Source organism: Schistocerca americana, chromosome 8 (genome assembly GCF_021461395.2).
Source record: "Schistocerca americana isolate TAMUIC-IGC-003095 chromosome 8, iqSchAmer2.1, whole genome shotgun sequence".
NCBI lineage: Eukaryota > Metazoa > Arthropoda > Insecta > Orthoptera > Acrididae > Schistocerca > Schistocerca americana.
This window is the reverse complement of record NC_060126.1, coordinates 416,326,527-416,340,225: the sequence shown is the minus strand read 5'-3', so window position 1 is coordinate 416,340,225 and position 13,699 is coordinate 416,326,527.

The following is a 13,699-nucleotide window of genomic DNA, read 5'->3' as shown; positions in this document are numbered from 1 at the left end:
CATGGAGAAGGCAGTGACGTTAAACTCTTGTGATGAAAACCTATAAAACGGCCTGATCGTCATTATTGCCGCCTTTTTTTCCCTTGATTGTTTCGTTAAAGGGCGGGGAACCCGTGTCAGTCAGCGAGACAATAATTAGATTGTACTTTATCGTGTTAAGATTCACGATAAACTGTTAGAATATTACGGAGATTAAAAGTGGTGTAGCGTACGATCTCCGACTGTTGGTAGCAACGGAGTATTAAGGGGATTTTAGGACTTTAGTGCTAGATTTGAACTTTACGGACATATAGACGACAGAAACTCAAATTATCTGCTGATACGAGTGAATTCAGAAGTACCGGTATGCAGATATTTACGTGTGGACTTTTGAAAGTGTCGTGTGCCGTTAGTTGCGAATCTGGACGTAGAGCGCGTGCATATCGGCATTTGCGGACTATTTAGATTCCTCCAGGATAGGAACCTTTTAAATAGACCATCATCCATCACCATCTTAATCCTTGAATATAGAGTGAAAGTGAAATACAAGAGTGTTGTACTTATTTCATTTACGTAGTACTAATCAGTGAAGGTTTTACGGAACCAAAGCTATTCGGCAGTAAGTCAGCAGTACCATCTAGCGGAAAGAGTAGGCATTAACTAACACGCTTACTGAAGTGAACGTTTACGTGTTTTACGGACTGCTTAATATGAGGTTTTTTGTCTCTTTGACGTCCCCACTCCCTCCGAAAGGTGGCGCAGGCTGTCTTAATCATAAAAGGGGAGAGTTTTAGCCGAGCAACTTACTAAATAAAAGCGATATTGTAAGTAGGCTGTTTAGGTTTTCTTATTGGTAATGCCACGTAGCGCTCTGTGTGAGAATCACTGGCTGTGCTGTGTGAAGTCTGTGGCTAGCTTGCATTGTTGTCTGCCATTGTAGTGTTGGGCAGCGGCAGCTGGATGTGAACAGCGCGTAGCGTTGCGCAGTTGGAGGTGAGCCGCCAGCAGTGGTGGATGTGGGGAGAGAGATGGCGGAGTTTTGTAATTTGTCATGAACTGCTATATATATTATGACTATTAAGGAAAATACATTGTTTGTTCTCTATTAATATCTTTCATTTGCTAACTATGCCTATCAGTAGTTAGTGCCTTCCGTAGTTTGAATCTTTTATTTAGCTGGCAGTAGTGGCGCTCGCTGTATTGCAGTAGTTCGAGTAATGAAGATTTTTGTGAGGTAAGTGATTTCTGAAAGGTATAGTTTAATGTTAGTCAGAGCCATTCTTTTGTAGGGATTTTCGAAAGTCAGATTTCGTTCCGCAAAAAAAATTGTATGTCAGTTTAAGCACAGTCACGTATATAATTGTTCAAAGGGGACGTTTCATATGTCGACCCTTAGCCGAGGATACCTCACTGGAATCTTCTGATTTTTCTTGTAGTTTGTGTAATTAGTGTAGCTTTTCTTTATTGCTAGCGCGTAATTATAGAGAGAATTTCCTTTGTAGTTGTAGTTTTTCATTGTTGTACAGTAAAACAGTTGTGGTATGCATGTAGATTTGCAGCAAGTATTTCGCAGCTGCGCTTGCAATTAACTAGATATTATTTTCAGTGCTATGTTAATGTGTTCTCTTATTTTTGCTCTTCAAATTGTGTTTTTCTGTGTTATCGTGTGAAATATTGTGACAATAATGGCGTGTGAAAAACGTAACACTAGGCTCCAAAGTAAACTGAGAAATAATAGTGACGACGAGCGTAGCTTGCCAGCACCACTGAGTAATGAATTAACAGACGTTCAAAGTAGTAATTTGGTAACTGTGCATAGGGAAATGGAGTGGGCTGCAAACAATGGCGTAGACAGTGAAACAGGTAGTGAACAGGGAAGCATTATCGATCGATCGCTCGGCAACAGCTCGCCTCAGGAATCCGAAATGACAGGTCACAATTTTGCAAATACTGTAGATTCAGGTTTTGCGTCCTCACCGTTTTCTCAAATGAGCCAAGACACATTTTCCGCTTGTCAAAATGTGAATGTTGCCGGTGCAAATTCACTGCCGAAAAGCACTGAGGAACATGTTTCAGACACCAGTGCATTGTTATTACAATTAATGCAACAAATGGGACAAAAGCTTGAAAAGTTAGACACAATGGAACAAAATCAGAGACAAACACAGCAACAGTTAGACACAGTGGAACAAAATCTTAAAAAGTTAGACTCTTTGGAACAAACTCTTGAACAAACACGTGAAGATTTAACTACTGAGTTACATAACATTGAATCGAAATGTCAAAAAGTCTGTAATGACGTAAAAACTCAAATTTGTGAGCATTTTCAACCTATTTTTTCGCGGCATGAAAATGCATTACAGAATCACGAAGCAGCCATAAAAGAACTGCAAACTATTGTTCATGAAAATCATGAGACCTTGCAAGCTAAATTTGACTCAGTTGCATCTACCGATTCGGTTACGCAACTTGCAAAAACTCAGGAAAACTTAAAGGACGCAGTAGATACTCTGAAACTTGGTTCCGAAAAACACACTGAGGAAATAAGTACACTATCGGAGAAAGTAGCCGAACTTCCGGATCAGTTCACTAACTTATCTGCAAAGGTAGATGATGATCTGAATGACACAAGACCTGTAGCCATCACTGACACAGAAGAGTATGAACAAATTAAGAAATTCAATCAAAATCAAATCAATATACAGTACAAAAGAGAAATCCGGGAAGTACAAGATCAGTTGGCACAAGTAATACAAAAATTACAAATTTCAGAGGACACTCGCGCTCCAACATGGGAAGAGGGACTTAGAAATACGGAAAGGACGCAAAATAATAACACAGGGCATTTCGGAAGTTATGAAAGAAACTGGCAATGTGCACCGAATTTTGAGATGGAACCGCCGACACGACCTAACAATGACCGATATGCGACTCGCCGACACGATGATTTTGACTATATGCTGTTCATTACTACACGTAAATTCAAAACATTTAAGAATTCTGGCAATGACATTCATCCACAAGCGTGGCTTCATCAATTTTCTCATTGTTTTCCTCCCAACTGGTCATTGGAGCACAGATTAGAATTTATGTGTGGCTATTTAGAGAATGAACCAGCTGTAAGAATGCGATCGGTCATTCACGATTGTCTAAGTGAAGGAGATTTTTATCATACCTTCCTCTCAGCATATTGGTCTCAAGCTACACAAGACCGAGTAAAACATAGCATCATGATGATGAAACACTTTGAACAATCTGAATTTTCCAGTCTTGTCAAATATTTTGAAGACATGTTGCATAAGAATCAGTATCTTTCAAACCCATACAGCCCCTCAGAACTCATCCGCATTTGCTTAATCAAATTGCCTGAACATTTACGACATATTATTTTAGCAGGACGTTGCAAAGACGACATTGAAGCTTTTCAGGGACTCCTACAAGAATTAGAAATTGACACAGATAATCACCGGATGCGAAAACAGGAAAACAATCACTACAGGACAGATCCGTCACAATTCCGTGACGACAGAAACAATAACTGGACACGACAAGTTTAGTCTTACAACGCAAATCGTGACCAAAACAGACACCACCCATATGACAACCACTGGCAGAGTAATAATAGTTACAGAGAAAGATCGCATTTCCGTAGTAATGACTATCACAGAGACAATCAGAGAAACAGACGATATGGGAACCAAAACAATTATTATCAAGGGAGGCAGAATAACTTCAGACGCAACAGTTCGGCGCACAGTTACGATTCAGGGAGAAATTCTCCACCACGTGACGGACAAGGAAGAAACTACGGAATCTACCGACATGACGACAGACGATATATTCGTAACGACAGAGCTGAATTGCATCAGAACTTGTGGGATTCAAACAGGGCAGGGCCTTCTCGTCAGAGTGAATTTGTAGAAGTTAGGTCTCCTAATCCCAATAACGGCGCGCGCCAACAAAGAGACAGACAATGACTCGCACAGCAGGTAGCCGCGTGCGCCCGCTGGTTCCGAGAAAAATAACATAAGACGCTAGCCTTTAGAAAAATTTTAGCATTCTTTACCGATGTATACAACATGATAATTGCTTTGAAGTTGAAACTCTGTGCACTAGGAAGAGTAAAGGTTTACACCACATTTCACATGTAAAACCGCTTATTGAAAGATAATTTGCTTTTTAACTTTGTCTTTGCCATAAAACTTTTCAGTTCACATTTCTAGTATGCTTTGTCAGACTTAACAAACTGTTAACATGCAACAATGTTTGAAGTTAAATATCCAGTCAAGAACCAAGAGAACTTATTTAAACAGAGATTATGAATGCATTGTTATAGTGAACAGACGTCACAGTGTTATTGTGTGTGTACATTCTTGCTTGTTAGTTGCACGATTACGTAACAACTATAAGGCTCACATACTTAGAACATTTACCAGTACTGCTAATGAGATTTTAATGTAACATTTTGGTTTACTTGAAATTTGGTGTATCATGAGGTAAGTACATTGGCTTCTGCAGAACTTAGCTTTTGGAGGACGATAACTACGACACTTCCACAGAGATTATCTTACAGCAAGACGCACATTTAGCGCTACGGGACACGTCTTTGAGTGATTAATTTCGCACTTAAAACATGCATTTTTTAAGATATTTTAAGTACAATGATACAAGGGTTTTCCGTGATATATTTCATTTCATTGCTGTAATCTGTAACACCTGAGGGTATAATTACATTAATCCTCAGGGGGGTACACACTTACTTTGTGTATCATGTGTTTGGCAAGCACAAGGAGCCCTAGCTAATATGGTATTTGCTTATACAACTTTACACATCGGTACCATATTTCTCTAACACACAGATTACACAGCTATCTGATCATTTAACTGAGAGATAAACTCTTTTTTTACTACATCAGCGACAGATGTTTACGTAATTACACCGTTGGATAACTTCACACTTACGAAATTGTATGTTGTTTGTACTTGGTGAACTGTTCATATTTTTTCAGAACCATTGTGATACTATGAGAGCTTTGAATGATGTATTTGGTATGGGATCATAATTTTTAAAGTACGTTTGAGGTAGATGACACTATTGAAATGAGCAGAGAATTTTTTTTTTAGGTTTTGAAATTATTGGAGGAAGCTACGACAATTTTGAGAATTGACTGAGATGTTATGATATTATTACGACGACGATGTGTATTATGCTGTTGAGGTATGTTTATGATCAATAAGATGATGCTACCGTATATGAGGAATTTGATTATGTTATGTATTTATTACGATGAAATATTGAAGTGTCGTCGCAAGATTGACGTGTCGACGAATATGTATATGTGTAATAAGGTAAGGAATAATGAGTAGTGGTTAGGGACTCTGATTTGTGGAGAAGGATGTTGGAAACCAAGAATCGTACTTTAAGAGTTATGAAATGTGTGTAAATGCGTGAATGTATCACAATGCCGACGAAAACTTTTTGAACACTGTTACAGTCATAGGATTTTGTTTCTACACATTTGAACGCAAATTCTCGACCTGTGAAATATTTTTATATGAGACTGTCACTGTAGCGGAAACTAGTGTCGTAAATCTTTCGGTAAGAAAGTTAAGTGACCACCTGCACCTAATGCGTCGTGGGCACCCAGCTGGGCGACAGTCGCCTTAAAAAAAGCCATTAGTGTGTGCCTTCCAGAGGCACAGGTGGAAAAAAAGGGAGGCCATTATCCTCGCTATTGACGTTCCTTTGTAGAAAGCATCGGAAAAACGACACGGTCGAACTTGATAACATATGAGTACACTGTGGAGCTCTTAATTTATGATTTACTGAAATGCCTAATGAAATGACGAGAAATATTTTTATGTCTATACACCTGATTATGACTACTGTCTCTCTAGTTGAGAGATTTTTCTACTAACTTATGAAATGCCTAATGACTACCGAATGATGTTCTTATGCTTTACTTTATACATAGTTGCTTATTTCATTTGATATCTAGTTCCTAGCTGCACTGCAGCATTGGTTAAAATAAAATTTTGTAGATGTACTAATATAAATATTTTCTGTCTACAGATCGAGTAAATAATAATTTTTTTCAAAAAATGAGGGAGCACAAAACGACATTTACCTTCACAGGAACTGCATTCATAATTTTCTTTTCAAGTACTTGGTAATTTCTTTTTTAGAATAAATTGTGATGCATCACTCCAGTATTAAGATGTGACATAGGTATTAGACATGGCCATTTTTAGTGTACTATTTTTTCTGCTTGAGCTTTGTCATGTTTAGATATAAGTTATTTCATTTTCTGTTGTTGGTTGCCAGGCATAGTGCTACTGAATTTCAATTTGTGTTACTCTGCTAAGCCAGATTTATTTTTCTTGTTTGCTGTGCATTGCCTCATATTAGTTGTAATGTTGAATTGCTTGGTAATTTAGATTCACTGTAGCTTGCTTTGCAAATTTCCATTTTTTTCATTGATGTTTGTATTAATTGTTTTGTGCTGCTGCATTGCCTCGTCCCTTAGTTTAGTATCTGAGCTCAGTAGATTTAAGTTAGCTTAAGAGGGGGTAGACTATATAAGAAACTAACTATGATGAACTGGAAGAAATGCATTGAGAAGCTATAAGAAACATATTTGGCAAAAATGAGTATTTTGCACTGAGAAATAATTATTTTGAAAGAAATATGAATAGAATACAGAAAGCAGGTATAGATAGGACTTTTTGGGAATAATGAAGAATGAAGAGAGATCTCCAAGAAGTAAAGAAAGCTTTGTTTGCAAAATACTGCAGTAAAACAAACCCTGTCCTTTCCTTTCGTATTATTCCGCTATATGTGTGTGTACTCTTGTGTATTTGTGTTTTTCCTGTCTTTATGTGTTTAGCTAATACGATTTATGTTGTAGAATTTTTCTAGTACTAAGCTATATTCACTATGAGGAGGAATACTGTTATCCACAAATATAAGTTGCATTAATAATATGTTATTTTCTTTGTAAAGTTGTTTACAATCCTGTTCTGTTTCAATGTTCATGTGTGAAATTAATGTTTCGAAAACTATTCTCATTATTTTATATATTTACTTATGTCATAATTCCTGTAACTCTGATGGATATGTTATTTCGATTCTTTTGTAAAGCCTGTACTACAAATGTTATCTATATTGTTATGTTCTTTAATGATGTATTTTGTACCTTTGTAATTTTATTTTCATGTTGTAAATTTATAATTGTATAGACACCAGTTCTTCAAATTAAGTTACATTTCACTGCACACGTTTCTGTTGGTCATAGTATATGGACAATATATGAAAAGTAGGGACTGTTAGTGTTTGCACGTGTGTTAATAATTCTGCAAGGGACTGGATAACAGCATTGCTGGTTCTAAGGACAATTCCAAAAACTTCGTGAGTGTACAAGTGGTGGTTTATGGACTTGCTATCTTCTCTGCAAGACTCTTCGATGGTGATTGTGCACCTGCACAGTCGCAATAGATGGCTTCTGGCCGTCTATACAAGGACTATAATGGGTCTGCATCTTTTATAGCCCACCAATACCGTAATCTCTACCAGGACTACAGTGGGTCTGCTCTGTGATGAACTACCTACCAATACTCTTCAAAACTTCGACTGACTCTGCTGTGGGTTTGCTCTGTTGTGGCCCATTACCTGTCTGCATGTCGAGAGTCAGCACTGTCTTTCCGTTGGAAGGACAACACTACTTCTTCAAGACTGCATGGAAATCCACTACTTCTGTGTGCAACTTCTTTTACTAATGAGACTTTGTGAAAAAAAACTGTAATTACTATTATGATGAATGATCAGGACTATCTTTATGGACTGTGAGAAAATTTTAGCTTTTGACCAACATTGTACCAATAAGTGTGTGCATTTGATTTCTTTGTTATTGTAATTACGATTATGAAAAATTTTAACAAATATGTATTGCCCAGTGCCCAAAACAATTTGTAAAATTTTTTGTGGGGAGCGTGGGGGCTATGTAAGTAGGCTGTTTAGGTTTTCTTATTGGTAACGCCACGTAGCGCTCTGTGTGAGAATCACTGGCTGTGCTGTGTGAAGTCTGTGGCTAGCATGCATTGTTGTCTGCCATTGTAGTGTTGGGCAGCGGCAGCTGGATGTGAACAGTGCGTAGCGTTGCGCAGTTGGAGGTGAGCTGCCAGCAGTGGTGGATGTGGGGAGAGAGATGGCGGAGTTTTGTAATTTGTCATGAACTGCTATATATATTATGACTATTACGGTAAATACATTGTTTGTTCTCTATTAATATCTTTCATTTGCTAACTATGCCTATCAGTAGTTAGTGCCTTCCGTAGTTTGAATCTTTTATTTAGCTGGCAGTAGTGGCGCTCGCTGTATTGCAGTAGTTCGAGTAATGAAGATCTTTGTGAGGTAAGTGATTTCTGAAAGGTATAGTTTAATGTTAGTCAGAGCCATTCTTCTGTAGGGATCTTCGAAAGTCAGATTTCGTTGCGCAAAAAAAATTGTATGTCAGTTTAAGCACAGTCACGTATATAATTGTTCAAAGGGGACGTTTCAATATTTACAAGACTCACAGTAATAGCAAAACACAAGGTCCGCACCTCATCGGAGAGTCGTCGCTGTCACGTCGGGAAGTAAAGCCGGAAAACCTACTGACGACACGTATCTACGAGCAGACGTCGACGTGGAGTACCTAAAAAGGGAATCACAAAAGAGTTGGGGATGCTTCACAGATCTGCCCATCTGGCAGATTTCAAACGTGAAGATACAGTTGTGATATAAATCTATTGAACTCAGATCCCTTTTCATAAATCCAGGATCAACTGAAACCATTCGAGCTGTTCCAAATCGACTTGACCAAATGAACACTTCTTTGTGAACTATTATCAAAATTCTACATAATAAAACTTGGTTGTGCTGTAATGGAGCAGACGCTTTAGATCACCACAAAAACTGCTTGAAATTATCCATCTGGTTCCTTATTGATCTTTTTACATAGCTTAATTTATCATATTTTTTCATGTGGTTTCTCTTTCAGAAATTACTAGCAACTTCCCCACCACCGATTCTTGAAAGAATCGAACTCCCATATATAAAACACCTTCAGGACATGTACTAAATTTACAACTTTTATAATTGTGTTACTATGTTTAACCTTTAACGTAAGATTATAGCTCTTAATGAGTAGATTATCGTGGTATTTTAAAAAGTTACGTTCAGTCACTAATTAAATAAAAAACACTGAAAATGATATTGTTGCTACTTCTGCAAGCTCTTACACTGAGGTGACAAATATACACAAGGTATAAATGGGAAGTGCATTTGTACTCAAGTGATTCACGTGAAAAGGTTTCCGACTTGATTAAGGGCGCACAATGGGAATTACAGACTTTGAATGTGGAAGAGTAAGTGGAGCTAGATGCATTGGACATTCCATTTGGGGAATCCTCAGAGAATTCAGTGTTCCGAGTTTCACAATGTCAAGAGTGAATCTGGAATACCTAATTTCAGGTATTACCTCCCACCACGGACAATGCCGACGGCCTTCTCTTAACGACCGAGAGCAGCACCGTTTGCGTAGAGTTTTCATGCTAACAGACAAACAATGCTGTGTGAAATAACAGCAAAAATCAATGTGGGACGGACGACATACGTAACCGTTGGGATAGAGTGGCGAAATTTGGCCTTAATGTCCTTATGGCAGCACACAACCGACGTGAGTGCCTTTGCTAGCAGTACGACATCGCCTGCAGCACCTCTCTTGGGCTCGTCACCGTATCGGTTGGATTCTAGACAACTGGGAAACCGTGGACTGGTCAGATGAGTCCCAATTTCAGTTGGCAAGTACTGATGGTAGGACTTGGGTCATGGGCCCAAGTTCTCAATAAGGAACTGTGCAACATGGTGGCGGTTCCATAACGGTGTGCACTTTGTTTACATGTAATGGACTGGGTCTTCTGGTCCAACTGATCCTATCATTGACCGGAAATGGTTATGTTCGGCTACTTGGAGACCATTTCCAGCGACTCATGGACTTCATATTCCCAAACAACGATGGAATTTTTATGGATGGCAATGCGCCATGTCACCGGGTCACAGTTCTTCGCAGATATTTTGAAGAACGTTCTGGAGAATTCGAGCGAATGATATGGCCACTCATCGAATATTTATGGGATACAATCGAGAGCTCTGATAGTGCACAAAATCCTGCAGGACTCGCATTTGGGAGGATGACAGTTCAAACCCGAGTCCGGCCATCCACATTTAGGTTTTCCGTGACTTCCCTAAATCGCTCTAGGCAAGTGCCGGAATGGCTCTTCTGAAAGGGCACGGCCCTTCCCTATCCGTGACACAATCCGAGCTTGCACTCCATCTGTAAAGACCTCAATGTCGACGGGACGTTAAATCCAATCTTACTTTTACAAAATCCTCCACCGGTAACACTTTCGCAGTTATGGACCGCTACAGAGAGAACATGTCTCGTTATTTCTGCTGGGGACTTCCAACAAGTTGTTGAATCCAGGATACGTCGAGCTGCTGCATCTCGCTGGACAGAATGAGGACTGCCACGATATTAAGAGCTATTCCATGACTTTTGTCACCTCTGTCTAGATACTGAACTTCAACTAGGACAAGATGATCATTTTAGCCGTTTAGTTATATACGGTAGATACCCCGTTTTATTATGATGTACAGGATAACAGAACCACCTCTTATTCACAGTGACGTAACATGTTTTGTGGACGATTGCTCCCATCCTCTATTCTAGCAAAGATTGATATGAAACTCTGCTCATCTTAATTTTGATACTTTTTTAGAACAGTATTTTGAAGCATTCAGGTATTTCAGTCGAGGCATACAGGTAAAATACCTCGGTTCTGATACTAAGTTTTACTTAAAAAATGAAGTTTCTATTACTACTAATTAAAACATTGGTAAAGATACGTGGATGAAACCTGTAATACTTTGCCGAGACAAAATCCAATTTATTTCTTAATTCTCTGAGGAACCCAATAAATACCAAATAAAGTTCAAATGGTGCAAATGGCTCTGAGCACTATGTGACTTAACTTCTAAGGTCATCAGTCCCCTAGAACGTAGACCTACTTAAACCTAACTAGCCTAAGGACATCACACACATCCATGCCCGAGGCAGGATTCGAACCTGCGACCGTAGCAGTCGCGCGTTTCCAGACTGTAGCGCCTAGAACCCCTCGGCCACCTCGGCCGGCCCAAATAAACTGCAGCTACTCACAGAAGTCTAGTGACAGCAGTAATTATCGCATGGCAGCGAAACTTGGAGGATATTCTCATGCATTTGTGCGAAATATATTTACGCTGGAAAGAAATTAGTTCCAATTTTGGCCACCAGGTGCACATCTGGCGCTATGAATGCAAGAAAGAGATAGATAAATCTTTCCAGAATGGATTAGGAACGGGACGTGGACTGAAAAGATTAAAAAAGTAAGAAATGCATAATGTTGATTGCATTATTATCTGCCGCTTACACAATTTGTTCAGTATGAGCACCAGAGACGTCGACCAGATGCTGTATAGCGCCAGATTTGCACCTGTTGTACGAAATTCGAACTATTTTTTTTTTTTTTGCAGCGTGAATCAGTTCTGCATTAACGAATTGACATACTTACCACATTTCACTGCCATACAATAATTACAGCCCACACTGGACTTCCATGATTAGCTGCACTTTAATTGTAACCATCCGGTACATCACAATAATAGTCTGGTTTTTCATTTTTCTGCTTTCCAAGTGATTTTTGTTATCGTGTGTTTCTAATTCTCTCACACCAAACAACCCGGTTCAATCAGAATACTATAAACACGATTTGTATGTAAACAGAAACCGCCATTTGTCAACTATTACCGATGTCATTTGGACGAACTGAATCATCTCATTAACTGACCATCAGAATAACTTAATTTGATTCATAATATGCGCCGTAATTCTGACATACAGCTTGCCTGACACCATGAGAAGTAGTGGTGGTAGTTGTCGGAACAGTCCTGGCACAATATCAATGGACGTAGCAAGCAGACGCTTTGACAGCTACTTATGTGCATGTTTTCAAGATGGCGCTGTATTGTTTTTGCCTAGTGTGAAGTTGGCAACACTGATGCTGCGAGATACTTGAGTGCATCTGAATGAGACGAGCTAATGTCACGCTTGGCTTACCCAGCAGTGACTTTGTGCGACTACGAAACTCGATAGCAGTCCACAAATGTACGATTTCTTCGTATTTCGTTGTTTTCCTAATGAAATTTGCGTGTTATACGCAGATCAAAGACAACGGCGGCGCATTCAAGATTTACTGTATTACAAACATGATACTCTTGGTAGAACTTCTTATAACTATTTCAGTTAATAACACAGTCAAAATACTAACACGAATTCTTCACAGAAGAAAGAAAAAACTGGTAGAAGCTAACCTCGAGGAAGATCAGTTGGATTCCGGAGAAATATAGGAACTCACAGTGCAATACTGACCTATGATTCATCTTCTAGGTGCTTCAGTCTGGAACCGCGCGACCGCTACGGTCGCAGGTTCAAATCCTGCCTCGGGCATGGATGTGTGTGATGTCCTTAGGTTAGTTAGGTTTAAGTAGTTCTAAGTTCTAGGTGACTGATGACCTCAGATGTTAAGTCCCATAGTGCTCAGAGCCATTTGAACCATATTTGAACTTATCTTCAAAGATAGGTTAAGCAAAGAAAAAGCTATGTTCATAGCATTTGTAGACTTAGAGAAAGTTTTTGACAGTGTTGACCAGAAGACTCTCTTTGATATTCAGAAGGTAGTAGGGGTAAAATACAGGGAGGGAGAAGGTTATTCACAACTTATACAGAAACCAGATGTCTGTTATAAGAGTCAAGGCTATGAAAGGGAAGCAGCGGTTGAAAAGGGAGTGAGACAGGGTTTGTGGCATATCCCTGATGTTATTCAATTTGTACACTGAACAAAGAGTAAAGGAAACCTAAGAAAAATTTGGAGTAGGAATTAAAGTTCAGGGACAAGAAATAAAAGCTTTGAGATTTTACGATGACATTGTAATTCTGTCAGAGACAGCAAAGGACTGGGAAGAACAACTGAGTAGAATGGACAGTGTCTTTACAGGAGGATATAAGATGACGATGAACATGAACAAAAGCAAAACAATGGTAATGGAATATAGTCGAATTAAATCGGGTGATGCTGAGAGAATTAGATTAGGAAGCAAGACATTTAAAGTAGTGGATGAGTTTTGTTATTTGCACAGCAAAATAACTGATGATGGCCAAAGTAGAGAGGATATAACATGTAGACTGGCAATGGCAAGAAGAACGTTTCTGAGAAGATCGTACCACCCGCGGCTTACCACGTCGACTGCTATCAACTTTCGTGGTCGCATCAAGTACACGTCATTTTGACATATCTTCTGAGCAAGCCTATCGTAAAACTGGCGTCTCAATAGAACTGTAGTTTCACTTGTAGAAGCTAAATAAAGAAACATAATGCAAAATTTTTGTTTGCTATTTATAACACATTCTCCACTCCATATAACAAAAGCCCACATGGGAAAATGTTCTGTCGTTTGCTTCTCAAATTGAGTTTTACTCACAAAGTTATGGCATCTAATCAGTTACTCAATTACTTTGATGTAAATATCGGATAAGTAGAGGGCGCATTGTGTATGACATTCTTCAAAAACCTGCAACAAGTGACG